The sequence below is a fragment of the Hypanus sabinus genome, chromosome 12 (assembly GCF_030144855.1).
Source record: "Hypanus sabinus isolate sHypSab1 chromosome 12, sHypSab1.hap1, whole genome shotgun sequence".
NCBI classification, from domain to species: Eukaryota; Metazoa; Chordata; class Chondrichthyes; order Myliobatiformes; family Dasyatidae; genus Hypanus; species Hypanus sabinus.
Window position 1 is genome coordinate 43,399,838 of NC_082717.1, and position 15,439 is coordinate 43,415,276.

At 41.0% G+C, this 15,439-nt stretch overlaps 1 long non-coding RNA gene across 1 annotated transcript in view; it reads right to left on the reverse strand.

Annotated features, from left to right (window-relative positions):
* Window positions 1–2,864: 2,864 nt before the first annotated feature.
* The window catches only part of LOC132402828 (uncharacterized), a 238,734-nt gene continuing 226,159 nt past the window's right edge, over window positions 2,865–15,439 (reverse strand). The window contains exons 10-11 of the long non-coding RNA XR_009515091.1: window positions 12,742–12,830; window positions 2,865–2,994 (exon numbers count right to left, since the gene is read on the reverse strand). This is a non-coding gene — a long non-coding RNA (uncharacterized LOC132402828). The remainder of the gene's footprint in view (window positions 2,995–12,741; window positions 12,831–15,439) is intronic.

Below are 15,439 nucleotides of genomic sequence, written 5' to 3' on the forward strand. Positions count from 1 at the left end.
AATGTGGTGAATGGGGTGCAATCCTGTTGGCTACTTCGTCTTGGATAGTTATAGATTCATAAATTCATTGAATCTGACTCAGGTTTAATATCACTATATCACTGGCGTGTGTCATGAAATTGTAAACTTTGCAGCATCAGTACAATGCAATACATGATAATAGAGGAGACCAAATCTGTGAATGACAGTAAGTATAAGATATATATAAAATAGTTAAATTAAATAAGTGCTGTAAAAAGTAAGAAATTAAAAAGTAGTGAGGTTGTGTTCATGGGTTCAATGTCCATTCAGAAATCAGCTGGCAGAGGGGAAGAAGCTGTTCTTGAAATCGTTGTGTGTGTGCATCATGGAAGTAAATCCTTCAGTTCAACTTTAAGGTGAGAGGGGGAAAACTTCACCCAACTGATGAAGGCTCTCGGCCCAAAATGTTGATTGTTTTCTCTTTTCCGTAGATGCTGCCTGACCTGCTGAGTTCACAGAAACATAGAAAACCTACAGCACAATACAGGCCCTTCAGCCCACAAAGCTGTACTGAACAAGTCCCTACCTTAGAAATTACTAGACTTCCCCATAGCCCTCTATTTTTCTAAGCTCCTTGTACCTAACCAGAAGTCTTTTAAAAGACCCTGTTGTACCCGCCTCCACCACTGTTGCCGGCAGCCCACTCCATGCACTCACCACTCTCTGCATAAAAATCTTACCCCTGACATCTCCTCTGTACCTGCTCCCCAGCACCTTAAACCTGTGTCCTCTTGTGGCAACCATTTCAGCCCTGGAAAAAAGCCTCTGACTATCCACACGATCAAAGCCTCTCATCATCTTATACACCTCTATCAGGTCACCTCTCATCCTCCGTCCCTCCAAGGAGAAAAGGCCGAGTTCACGCAACTTGTTTCCATAAGGCATGCTCCCCAATCCAGGCAACGTCCTTGTTAATCTCCTCTGCACCCTTTCTATGGCTTCCACATCCTTCCTGTAGTTCCTCCAATATTTTGTGCATATTGCTTTGTAGATTTTCTTGTGTTTTTAGTATGTATCCAAATGCCTTTTAAACACAGTAAAGAACCTGTCTCTACTACCTCCTCTAGCAACTTGTTCCATATACTCATCACCCTATGCAGGACAAACCTGCCCACAATTACTTATTGAATTTTTCCCCTCATGTAAAACCTATAACCCTCTAGTTTTAGATTCCTTTCATGCAAAAAAAGACTATGATCATCTAAACTATCAACACCGCTCATAATTTTATACCTATAAGTTCACCCCAAGTTTCCTTTTCTCTAGTCCCAGCCTATCCAATGTTTTCATGTAACTCAAGCCTACTGATCCAGACAAAATTCCTATGAATCTTTCCTTCATCCTCTCTCGCTTAATTCCATCCTTCCTATAGTGTGGCAACTAGAACTACACACAAAACTTCATGTCCAGCCGAGCCAATGGCTGTCATTTTCATGATGTCCAACCTCCTACTCTAGGCCAGAGCCAAGGAAGGCAAGCGTACTGTATGCTTTTTTCCCCATTCCATCTCGCTGTATTACCACTTTCAAGGAATTATGTACCTGTATCCCATGATTTTGCTGCTCAGGGCCCTGCCCTTCACTTAGTATGTCCTAGCCTGGTTTAACTTCCCAACTGATTCACATCATATATTTCTGAGTTAAGTGCCCTTGCCCGCATCCCCAGTTTACCCTATTATAGCCTTGGACAACATTCTTCACTGTCCATTATACCATCAGTTTTGATGTCATCTTCAAACTATATATGACAAACTATTAAGTGGAGTGGATTTGTGCCTTGTAGTATCAGGAATGCCTAGAGTATGTCAAAAAGTAAGCACGTGGCCTCTGACATGATCTTGGATATTAATGGTGAGATACATTGTGGTGTTAATCCTATTGAATTTTGAGGATAGGTTGTTAGATTCTCTCTAGTTGGAGATCGTTATTGCCTGGTAAATGTGTGACACATAAAGTTATTTGCTATTTATTAGCCCTTGTCTGAGTGTTGTCTATGTCTAGATGCGTGTGTCTTCATTTGCTGAGGAAGTGTAAATGAAGTTGAATATAGTTTCATCTCAACTGAACTTCAACAAAACACTATCATCTTCCAACCATTGGGATATTTTCTCCTGACACACACTGACTTCAGTTTTACCAGGGCATCTTGATGTTACAGTTGTCAAATGTTGCCTTGATGTTAAAGGACCTATCCTCTGGAATTCAACTATGATCCATATATGGACAAAGGCTGTGATGATGTCTAATGCCAAGTGATTCGGATCAATACACACTGGGCACTGAGTATCAGTGAGCAGGTTACAATAAGGAAGTGTCAGTTGATAGTACTGTTCATAGCATCTTTCATCACTTTTCTAAAGACTGCTCATTATCTGACTGGGCAGCAATTAGCTCGATTGGATTTATTCTGCTATTTGTGGAATTTGGAAAGGTTGTAAGCTAAATATCAAGGGCAAATTTCAATTTAAATACAAGCATTTAAATGTATAACATTTCAGTAGCGATTTTGAGTCTGTCTTCTAATTAATGGGCTAGATCAAATCTAATTACTGGTGTCATAGTTTATGACATTGTTGGAACTCTTGATTAAATTTCTGCCTTGCAATCATTCTTGGCATCCATTATTCTTTTTGAGGTTTCTCCACTGAGTCACCAAATTATCGAAGCACAAATCTTTGTTGAAACAGGATGGTTGAATGCTAGTATAGTAACGACATTGTAAACTCAGCTGTAATGGCAACAGTTCCAAAGAGAACAGGTTGTAAGTTAGCTGCCATACATCCATGTATTCTGCATTACCATACCTCATGTTTTCAGGTGCAAATCTCACACTGCAATACAGTTGAGCATCTAGTGGAGTCCGGTGATAGACCCTGTTTGTACTGGGAATGCCCAGCATTAGTACCAGGACTTCAGCTTTCCATCCAGCAACAGTTGGTCCTCCATTGGGTCAAAGTCATTTGAATGAGAATTCCTGAAATGTAGATTAGGAAGGAAAGGTGAGTACAGTTATTTCATTTCATTTATTTCAATGATTTTGATGCTTTATTATTGTTTAATTATTTTTCAATAAATTTGAAGAAGATTAATATTTTTTAAAAAATAGGTGGGGTATTTTATAAACTCAAGAAATTCTGCAGACCTCTGTCTGGGTAGCCTCCAACTTAATGGCATGAACATCAATTTCTGCAATTTCTGATAGTTACCACTCTTCAGCCCACCCCCTTCTCACTGTTTCCTTTCCCATTCTGGTTACCTCTTACCTCCTCTCTTTGCCATGCCTGCTCATCACCTCCCTTTGGATCCCCTCTTCCTTCCCTTTCTTCCATGGTCCACTATCCTCTCCTATTAGATTAATTCTTCTTTAGTCCTTTTCCATTCCCACATATCACCTCCCAGCTTCTTACTTCATCCCTTCCCTTCAGCTGGTCTCACCTGCCCCCACCCCCACAACTTCTTATTCTGACTTCTGCCCCCTCACTTTCCAGACCTAATGAAGGGTCTCAGCCTGAAAGATCAACTGTTTATTCCCCTCCACAGATACTGCTTGATTTGTTGAGTTTTTCTAGCATTTTGCATGTGTTGCATACGGTATTTTATATTTCTATATATCATAATTTTGACAGGGACAAAGCCCCGTACTCAGTTTAGCCTCTTTTCACTGTGTTCTGGAGGTACCGATTCAGCTACAACTAGCCCGGTAGACATTATGGGCTAATTAAACTCTCAATCTATGATTGTCAGATCCAAGGTGATTGGACTTATATATGCATGGATATTGGGAGAACCAAACCCGACGCATTAAGGTAATAAACTGTATGTTTGTTTAATCCATGATCTCACATGGCAAACATATTCCTCTTTCACCTCAGACTCTGGGAGGTGGGCCCCAAATCCTAAGAAGTTTCTACAGGGACATAGCTGAGAGCATCCTGACTGGCTGCATTACTGCCTAGTATTGGAACTATACTTCCCTTAATTGCAGGACTCCGCAGAGAGTGGTGCGGATAGCCCAGCGCATCTGTAGATGTGAACTTCCCATTATTCAGGACATTTACAAAGGCAGGTGTGTAAAAAGGGTCCGAAGGATCAATGGGGACCCAAATCACCCCGACCACAAACTGGTTGCTACCATCTGGGAATTGGAACCACAGCATAAAAGCCAGGACCAACAGGCTCTGGGACAGCTTCTTCCACCAGGCCATCAGACTGATTAATTCAGGCTGATAGAATTGTATTTCCATGTTACATTGACTGTCCTGTTGTACATACTAGCTTGATGGTATACTATCACCGCAAACAATGAAGGGGCGAGTGGAGGTGAAGCTGACTTGAGGGATGAGCCATGCTGGTACTTTGCAAGGTCTGTGTGAAACTTGTTCAAAGTGGTTTCAGAGATGGAAATGGAGATGGAGATGGAGTTGGAGCAAGCGATTTGAAGGGGAGTCAAGACAGAGAAGTTTTAGTGCCCGTCCACCTATGTGCCAAACCGACTTGGAGACGTCGAGAATGGCTTCAGACTGGGTGCAAAGTCTAGGGCTGGTCCATGACGGGCCCTGGCATAGTGTTTGGATGATTTGAATGCCAGAGGCAATGGTCGGGCCAACCTTGCTCGCTCTCCCACGATGTTCACTGCTCTCTCTGGCGTGCTGAGGCTGAGTCTGCTTCATGCCTGTGAGCTTCGCAGTGGCTTGCCCCACTATATGAGGAACTTGAGGACGAGGCTTCGGGCCTACCCCTGCTGCTCTGGGATTCAGGTCTATGGACGCAATTTGGCTCAGAATGTTGCTTGCTCGCCTTTATTGTCTGCAGATTGTGTTTTTTTTCTCTTTTGCTGTGTGATGAGTGTTGGTCTTTCCCTTTTTTAAATTGGGTTCTTTCAGGTTTCTTGCTTTGTGGCAGCCTGTAAGCAGCCAAATCTCATGGTTGTGTAATTTATTCATACTTTGATAATAAAATGTACTTTGAGTACATTTATCTCCAGCATCCTGGCCAATTTGTATCTCTCAATCTGCATCAGTATAACAGATCAGGAGGCTGTCTGTGCACAAGCTGATTACTACAATTTCTACATTACACCGCCACTAAACTTCAGAAGCATTTCATTGGCTAAGATCTACTATGAGTTAACCTGATACTATTTTATTTTATTTTTTTTATTGGGATATAGTGTGGAAATGGACCTTCCAGCCCTTCCAGCGGTCCCACACGGCAACCCCCCATTTAACCCTTGCCTAAACAAGGGACAATTCACACTGACCAATTAACCTACCCATTGATATGCCTTTGGACTGTGGGAGGAAACTGGATCACCTGAAAGAAACTCATGAGGTCACAGGGAGAATGTACAGATAGCAGTGAGAATTGAACCTGGGTTGCTCGTACTGTGAAGTGTTGTGCTATCTACTACACTACCATGCCACCCTAAGAGTACTAAAATATAAAATACTATACTACTAAAAGTATTCTCTAGGTGTTTCTCACACCCTAATTGTTGGGCTCCCAAGCCTCTTTAATCTTTGTTGTTGCTTCATTGAGTCTTTTCTTTGGAAAAATCTCCGTTCATGAGAATGACAAATTTCCTAATAGTAAGATTCATTTCTTACAATTGTGGGCCATTGCTTTAATTAAAGTTTTTGGTATTCATTTGTTCTTGTCCTGGAAAAAAATGTTATGACAGCTGATCAGGGTAAAACTGAAGCCATTGGATCTCAACTGCCACATGATGCTGCCCGGCTTATTTTTAAAACAAACTGTCAAGATGGCTCTTTTGATTGCTCCTCCTTGTAATAATTCATGAATTGTGACACATAAAATGAAGGAAGAAGCTACCCACCACCACCATCATTTAGAAGGATTGAATCAAGAGGAGATTTCGTTGTTCTGTGATAGTTTTTCAGTGAACACGCTGGCAAACGGTGTGATTGAACTTAACCACATCGCTCTGAGTCTAGATCCTTCCCAGGCATCCACCAGGGACCCATGTTGTACAATAAGGGGGAATAAAATACAGATTTCAACAGTTGACTAACACCCTGTTCAAGTGGACTGGGGAGTTCATGGAGCAAAGGCAGGGACACAGAGCTTGTTCAGAACTGTCTGTTTCTCTAGAGAACTGCAAGACTGAATACAACTGGTACTGAATATTCCCGTTCAGCACCTGCAAAGTTGCATGAACGAGGCACAATTAAGTTACAATATAATGGTTTATCTTGCTCATTTATAGTATCATAGGTAATTTGCCAGTTCCCTCTACACTTTCCTCTTATCTTATTTAATTGACCTCCTATTGAAGATTACTACTGAATTTGTATCCGTCATCATATTAGGCAGGATGTTCTAAATTCTATCCATATTTTACATATAATGGTCCTTTTGCCAACCACCTTAAATCTGTGCCTTCTGGAAACTGACCTGTCATCCCATTAGATACAAGTTCACTTAATTTACTCAATCCATATTATCAAAGAACAAAGGTCAAAGTAACTTTCTTATCAAAATACATGTATGTCACACAAACAACCCTGAGATTCAGTTTCTTGTGGGCATACTCAATAAATCTATGATAAGATAATATCCAAAATAGAATCAATGAAAGACCGCACCGCATTCAACTAGTGTGCAAATGACACAAACTGTGCAAATACAAAAGGAAGAAATAGTAATAAATAAATAAACAATAAATATCAAGAACATGAGATGAAGAGTTCTTGAAAGTGAGTCCATTGATTGTGGGAATATTTCAGTGATGGGACAAATGAAGTTGAGTGAACAGCAGACTGGAGTCTGTCACAATGTGTACATCAAACAGTTCACTAATGTCGGGAATGCTCAGGGATAGTGAGATACAGTAAAAAGTACTAGTTGAAGTGTTTGTATGGTCCACGTAGCTGATGACGGTGTTTTGTATCACAGTGATAGTATGATGGAAAGGTAAATTCAAGAGCATGCAATCACTAGACGGATCATCAGCAGACTGTATGGGCTGTACAAGTTTCAATTCAGCAACTTGGCTAGACATGAGCCAATACATGAAGGGGTCTGAATTGCTGGGGCTGGAACACAGGGGGTGTCTCTTAGAGTTAACATGGATGAATCTACCTGGGGAAAGGGGTGGTTGCCAAGGGGGTGTCTGTGGCATGGAATTTTATTCAAAAGGAGTCTTCCTTCTATTTCCTCAAATATAAGTCACAACTAGAAGATGCAAAAACTGGGTACTGTGCAGATTTTTGTCCAACAAGAGGTTAAAGAACAATTGAAAAAAGATTTAAGTGGAGCTTTTGAAGGAGCTTTGGTTATGCATTCTTCTGGTGGATTTAACAAACTGAAGAAAACCCCAGTAACGTGAATCTCTTTCCTCTCCTCTGGTCAGATGGCTGGATTTTTTTGCAGCATTACTTTGCTATCCCGGGGAATGTTGATGTGTCATGCAAGGTCTTTGCCACCTCCATCCTTTCCCACCTCTTGACCTCAGGTGAGCGCTGAGATATGACTTCCCTCTATATTATTCAAGAGGGCCTACAGGGTCTCATCAGCAAAGTTAAATGCTCTCTTCCTGACCTTCTCTTGCGAATCAGTCATCTGTGAGAGGGGAGAAGTTTGAGACAGTTTAGTCTCTCAAGAGAGCAATTTCAGTGAATTAATTTAAAAATCTACAGGACAGAGAGCTGAGTGCTGCTTACCTTGCACTCCCCAGCCTCACTATGAAGAAAAACTGTTTTTTCTTTGACTTTTATGTCCCTCCATCCTTGCACCTTGAGACCTTATTGGCCCTGTTTCAATTATATTTGAACCTCACTGAAAAATTCCATGGAAGAACACTTATATTCAAGTTTTGGGCATGTTCAAATTAGGCTCTGAGAATATAATAATTTAATTTGACATCAGCAAAGTATTCAGAACAACTCTCAGAATTTCAGATCTAACTTTGGTTTCTGTCCATCATGCCTCCTTGTAGAGAAAAAAAGCTGTGACAGAGTTATCTGTGGGGAGACAGTTATTGTTCATTGTCTTCATTAGATGGATGGGACTTTCACCGAATATTTCTCCTCAGAGTTTATCAAATAGAAAGTCGTGGTTGATAAGGGAAGCAAGAAACAAGGGAAACAAGTGGAAATGCTGTGGATAATATTCATATTACCATGAAGGGGACATTTTCAGCCTTACAGTGCATTAAGGTGGATAAGTCATTAGTGCCTGATCAAGTTGTATCCTTGGACTTTAAGGGAGGCTAGAGAGAAAATTGCAGAAAATGCTTCTTCATTAACCACTGGTGAAGGTCCTGAATACTAAAAGGTGGCTAATATTGTTCCATTGTTTAAAAAGAGTAGCAAGGACAAGTCAGGGAACTACAAACCAGACAAGCTAATATCAAAAGATCATTTAGAGCAGGGGTTCCGAACCCGGGGTCCATAGATCACTTGCTTAATGGTATTGGCCCATGGCATAAAAGAGGTTGAAAACCCCTGATTTAGATGGATAGGATGTATCAGCGTTTGGATAGACAGAGTCTATTTAGGAGAAATCAGCATGGCTTTGTGCATGGGTCATGTTTGACAATCTTTTTAGAGATTTTTGAAGAAGTAACCAAGAGATAGATTAAAGTAGAACAGTGGATGTTGTCTATTTGCACTTCAGCAAAGTCTTCAACAAGGTTCCATGTGATAGTCTAATCTAGAAGGTTGTGTCCCATGGAATCCAGGGAGAGCTAGTTAGGTGGGATTAAATTTAGCTGGATGTAGGAACCAGAGTGCAGTGGTTGAGGCTTTATTCTTGGAATGAAGGCTGGTGTGACAAGTGGAGCTGGTGTTGGGATCTTTGAAATGTGTTATTTATATAAATGATTTACATGCAAATGCGCAAAGCTGCATCTGTAAATTTATGGGTAATGCAAATTTAGCAAGTGTTGTTGATAGTGAAGAAGATTATTGCAGATTACAAGGGGTTCTTGATCAGGGAAGTGGAATAAGGAGTGGCAAATAGATTTCAATACAGGACAGTGTGAGGTGATGCATTTTGAAAAGTCAAACCAGCATAGTATTTATACCTTGAATACGTCTGATAGGACATTGAGGACAGCAATAGAACAGAGGGGCCTAGAAACACAAACTTATAGTTCATTGAAAGTGGTGCCACAGGTAGTCTGGATGTGGAAAAAGGCATTTAATGTGCTGGCCTTCCTCAGTCAGGACACTGGCTATAGGAATTAGGAGTTGCAACATGATATTGCAGTTGTTAAATCATTGGTGAGGCTGTTTACAGTTTAGGTAATCCTGTTATGAAAGATGTGCAGAAAGAGTGCAGAAAAGATTTACGAGGATGTTGACAGAACTAGAGGGTATGAATAATATGGGGAGGAGAGATTGACCAGATTACATCTTTATTCCTTGAAACGTAGGAGAATGAGGGGTGATGTTATAGAAATGTTTAAGATTAGGAGAGGCGATGAGCTGGATGGTAACAATCTGTGTGTGTGTGTGTGTGTGTGTGTGTGTGTGTGTGTGTGTGTGTGTGTGTGTGTGTGTGTGGGCGGGGGGGGTGTGGTGTGGTATTCCAAAAATAAAGGGAATAGACTTCGAGTGAGAGGGGAAAGATTTAAATAGGATCTGAGGAGCAACTCTTTCATGCACAGCGTGGTGAGTGTATGGAACAAGATGCCAGAAGAAGTGGTTGTGTTAGGTACCATACGATAATTTAAGAAGCATTTAGATAGGTAAGTGGAGGAACAACACTTAAAGGGATAAGAGCTGAAAGCAGGAAATAGGGACAAGCTCAATGAGCACCATGGTCAGTGTAGACTTGTTGGGCCAGAGAGCCGATATCCAAGCTATATTGCCCTATGATTCTCTAACTGGTCTGTATGTTTAATTTGGTTAATAAAGGAATGACTTTCACAAAAGATGTTCTTCCTATTTGTTACAGTACTCAAACTTTTATATAACCTTTCTGATGATAAATCCACAAGTAAATAATAGAGACGGTGCAGTCTGCTTATTTCATGATTCCAGCTTCCTGTTTCTACTTTCTTTAGGTCCTCAATGTGATGTTGTCAACCTGGCCATACTTTATTACCTTAGGGAAAGGGTTGTGTCAGTGGCAGGCTGCAAATCCACATGACCTGGATACATTAATTTCTACTTTTGCCTGAATTATGAAGCAGACACTTTAGCCGCAGACTGGGGGTTTCATCTGACACTTTTGTGCAGTTCACAGGAGGAGAAAGGCAGGTCTGTGAATAGATCATTACTTTGCCCTGTCACCCAGGTGCTTGGTGCTCACTGCAATTTCCATACAAATATATTGGGAAAGACCCTAGACAAACACTGTCTTTCAAGACTAAAACTAAGGCTTTGTAAATTGAAACTCATGTTCAAATATTAGCAAGCACAATGATGATGAACAATGCCTCATCTGCTCCTATATGCCCTTCATCTTCCTCTATAGCTCACCTTAGTACTCACCCCTGTGCTAAAAGAAGGTTCCAGGATCTCTGTGCATTTCAACACAGATATCAAAGCTCAGTTAGTAACACCAAGAGATTTTACGGATGCTGGAAATGAATGCACCACACACAAAATGTTGGAGGAAATCAGCAAGTTAAGCAACATCTAAGGAATAAATGGTTTAGGCTAAGACCATTCATCAGGACTGGACGAGAAGGGGGCAGAAGTTAGAATAAGAAAGTGAGGGGAAGGGAAGGATAAGAATCTGGCAGGTATTAGGTGAGTCATGGGGAGGAGTTAGATGAGTGAGTGAGGGAGGAGGGATAATGTAAAATTCTAGGGTACCTCATGAAGGGGTCTTGGCTTGACACATCAACTGTTTACTCCACTCCATAGAACTTTCTTATCTATTTCTTACCAGGAATAGCACAGATTTTGGTAATGAATATGAGAGTGGAGGTTTGTGTGGGAGGGAAGAGTTAGATTGATCTTGGAGTAGATTAAGCGGCCTGTTCTGTGCTGTGCAGTCCCATGTTCTATCCTCTAAGAACTTTAATTAATGTATGAGCTAGGCTTTGATGATAACTCCATGAATCCTCTAGACATCTGACAGTTCCTAACACAGTTGCTGTCCTATCCATTTGCCTCACTTTGATTAAGCTTGGTGTATTTCTTTCTTCTCCGAATTAACCCACACTGACTCCCTGGATTGAACCCTACTGGTTGGTTGGTTGGTTGGTTGGTGAGTAAGCTGATGGAAAAGATTCTGATGCCTTTTATGAACATTTGGAGAGGCATAATATGATTAGGAATAGTCAGCATGGTTTTGTCAAAGGTAGGTCGTGCCTTACAAGCCTGATTGAATTTTTTGAGGATGTGACTAAACACATTGATGAAGGTAGAGCAGTAGATGTAGTGTATATGGATTTCAGCAAGGCATTTGATAAGATACCCTATACAAGGCTTATTGAGAAAGTAAGGAGGCATGGGATCCAAGAGGACATTGCTTTGTGGATCCAGAACTGGCTTGCCCTCAGAAGGCAAAAAGTGGTTGTAGACGGGTCATATTCTGCATGGAGATCAGTCACCAGTGGAGTGCATCAGGGATCTGCTCTGGGACCCTTACGTCAGTATTTTTATAAATGACTTGGATGAAGAAGTGGAGGGATGGGTTAGTAAGTTGCTGATGACACAAATGTTGGAGGTGTTGTGGATAATGTGGAGAGCTGTCAGAGGTTACAACGGGACATGGATTGGATACAAAACTGGGCTGAGAAGTGGCAGATAGAGTTCAAGCCAGGTAAGTGCGAGGTGGTTCATTTTGGAAGGTCAAATATGATGGCAGAATATAGTATTAATGGTAAGACTCCTGGCAGTGTGGAGGATCAGAGGGATCTTGGGGTCTGAGTCCATAGGACACTCAAAGCTGCTGCGCAGGTTGACTCTGTAGATAAGAAGGCATAGGGTGCATTGGTCTTCATCAATTGTGGATTTGAGTTTAAGAGCCAAGAGGTAATATTACAGCTATATAGAACCCTGGTCAGACCCCACTTGGAGTACTATGCTCAGTTCTGGTCACCTCTCTACAGGAATGTTGTGGAAACTACAGAAAGGGTGCAGAGCAGATTTACAAGGATGTTGCCTGGATTGGGGAGCATGCCTTATGAGAATAGGTTGAGTGAATTCAGCCTTTTCTCCTTGGAGCGGTGGAGGATGAGAGGCAACCTGACAGAGTTGTATAAGATGATGAGAGGCATTGATCGTGTGGACAGTCAGAAGCTTTTTCCCAGGGCTGAAATGGCTAGCACGAGAAGGAACAGTTTTAAGGTGCTTGGAAGTGGGTACAGAGAAGATGTCAGGGGTAAGTTTTTTTTTATGCAGAGAGTGGTGAGTGCATGGAATGGGCTGCCAGCAATGGTGGTGGAGGTGGATACGATAGGGTCTTTTAAGAGACTCCAGGATAGGTACATGGAGCTTAGAAAATTAGAGGGTTATGTGTAACCTCAGGTAATTTCTAAAGTAAATACATGTTTGGCACAGCATTGTGGGCCAAAGGGCCTATATTGTGCTGTAGATTTTCTATGTTTCTATGTAACACGTTTGAGTTTGTGCGAATTTCTGTTGTGTTTTAACTATTTTTAACATCTGTTACAAGAAGGATGTATGGGCCAGTTTACTTTAAGAGAAGACGTTTTTGGTCATCTATTCCAACAACATATGGATTTGAAAGGCCGCATGGGTTATTTTGGACATGTGTGGCCACGTTTGCTCCACCTTACCTCAGGAGGATCCTCCCTGGCATCCACAAATGGAGTGCTTCCTTCTTGCACATTGTCAATGCAGTTTTGATGTTCTAGAATCTTCTTAGCTAGCAGTGAAAATAAAAAAAAACTGTTAGCATTTAAAGACAGAAGGGAGACTCCAGTCACTGGAAATCTGGATCAATGCACTCAAAATGCTGGAGGTACTCAGCAGGTCTTAATTAAGGGTCTTGGCCTGAAATGGTCATTTTCCTCTATTAACACAGACCCAGCATCTATTGTGTGCAGGATTTTAAAAAGTGCTATTCACCTGATTCCATAGCTACCTTCTCCAGCACTGGCAACAATTGCAGGATATCACGTTCCAATTACACTCATAAGCCAGAGCACTGATTCACTCGTCTCTTTGCAGATTTCAGTACTGAGTTCATGGATCCAAATGCGGAATTAACCATGATCAAACAGTGATGTTTAAGGCTAAATTTCATAATTCTTATTTGTTATAAATATTTTAGAGCTGTTTAATAATGCAGAATACCTGCTATCTTCTATTCATGTGTCTGTGTAGGAATAGGTATAGAACTACTCTAGTCAATTCAGTGTGTTATCATGTTATATAGGAGAGAGCCGAAGGAGCATGCATGTCTATAGAGGCTTTAAGGTTGAATACTTAAGATGCATCCCAGTATCAGGTGGAAACCTTATTAATAAATATTAAATTTAAATGTTTGTCAACCATGAGTAATAATTATCCTCATTGTGATAAATACTCTTCTGTGATTTGAAAAGCCTCACAGTAAGGTGTGAAGTCTGGTAATCCAGTGGAAAATTAGGTGTCTCCTGTAGCCAATTTCAATGAGAAGAATGATATCCTATGTTCCATGGTCTGGGACTCGTGATCACAATCATCTTGTGTCTTCCACTTTTTGGCCAGTTTTATTTCGATGAATGCAGTATAAGTGAATTATTTAGGGAACATCCAAGATTTAGCTTGAAGCTGGTGGAGAAACTGCCTTCTGCAGAACAAAGTAATTTGGCTTTGACGTTCAGGTGGAACATTGAAATACTGCCTTGTCTGGATTAGCTCAGAGGCAACAGACTGAAGCTAGTTCTCCAATAAATGCCCAGGACCTTGAGCATCCTACTTGCTTCCTTTATGCTGATACTTGTTTCAGTCATGAGCTATCAACGGTGTATATGAACATCAGGTATTTAGCTCAAGGAATGACTACTGTATAGCAGTTAATAAAGGCTGGTGTAGTTGTAAACAATGTTAGGCCAGGACATTATTGAGGATTCACATGGATCTGATCTTGTCAGCAGGATAGACCAGTAATGGTTTAAGAATGCATCTCTCTCTCAGAAATATCGCTTCAGAGTTGGCAGTCACTTCTGGTGTTTGGTTAGAACAACTTTCTTCTTTGAAACCCATTTACTCATTTGAGTGGGCACCTTATAAAGCTATTTTTATCATCTTGCAAGTTGCGAACAAAGCTCCTATTAGGTAGTAGTTTTGTTCACAACTTGCAGAACATAGTTGAGATTAAAAGGTGAATTTTCTGGTTTTAGGAATAATGGTGTTATGAGATTAGACTTCAGAATATGGTCTCAAGGATATTGAATTTAAATTTACCAAGCCTTTCCTTTGGAATACAGTTTCTTCAGAGTTTTTGGGTAAATACCATTAACAATTGTGAAATTCCCTGATAAGATGTTCATCACTGGTACGGTCACTTTCTCGGCTGTAAAGGCTGTTGTAAAAATAGTGGTTTATTGGAAAGAAAGCTTAAACAGCTGTTTTGTTGCATGTTTTCCATGGAAGTTGTCTCCTCTGAGATGGCTAGGTGATTGGTTGCAACAATGATGGTTTCATTTGCTTTTCATGCCAATCTGGGAATTCAGAAATGTTGTAAGTTTTTCCCTTACTGGCAGCATCAGCCCAGTACCATACAAATGGAATTAGATGCCAATAGTAACTCTTCACAAAACCAAGTAGGCATTTCCAGTTGGCTTCTCACAAAAATTGCCATGGACAACATCCAGAGCCGATCATTATTCCCAAACAATTACAGCTCCAGTTTTGATGGAGGTAGTCACAATTCTCTTGTGGGCAATGGTAGTCCTGGCAGAGTGAAAAGCTACTGGCAAAGTTCAACCCATGAACGTAGATCTGTATATCATTGAATCTGCTGGGAATCCAATGGTACCTTTGAAATACGTGGTAGCAGGGATGATGGAACAGGAGTCATTGTTACCAGGATCGGATATGGCTCAGGTGTGGAGTAAGACCCACTGAAGCAGGTCAATAGTCCACAGACTTTAATACGAACGGTGTTAAAGGGAATATAAAACAATAAACGGTAGGCCAAATAGGGCAATTAACTGAAGCTCGCAGAAGGAAAACGAAGCCTACTCTGCGGCTGAAAAGGACATCTAAATATTAAATGAATACCGCTAGTCTTCAGAGTCTGTTGACTTGAAAGACCAATATCTCAGGGAAGGCCAAATGCAAACAGAAGCAAAGCATTGCTATGCTCTGTCCAAGTCTCGACAAGCACTCCAACAACAAGTATGGAGTTAAATACTACCACGATTAAATAATAATTAGCTGACATGTGCAAATTCACAAGTGCAATTGCCGTATCTACTGCACCGATTATGTGGTTGTGACAGGGCCCCCCTCTCCAGGTGTCGCCCCTGAGGAGCCACAGATTGA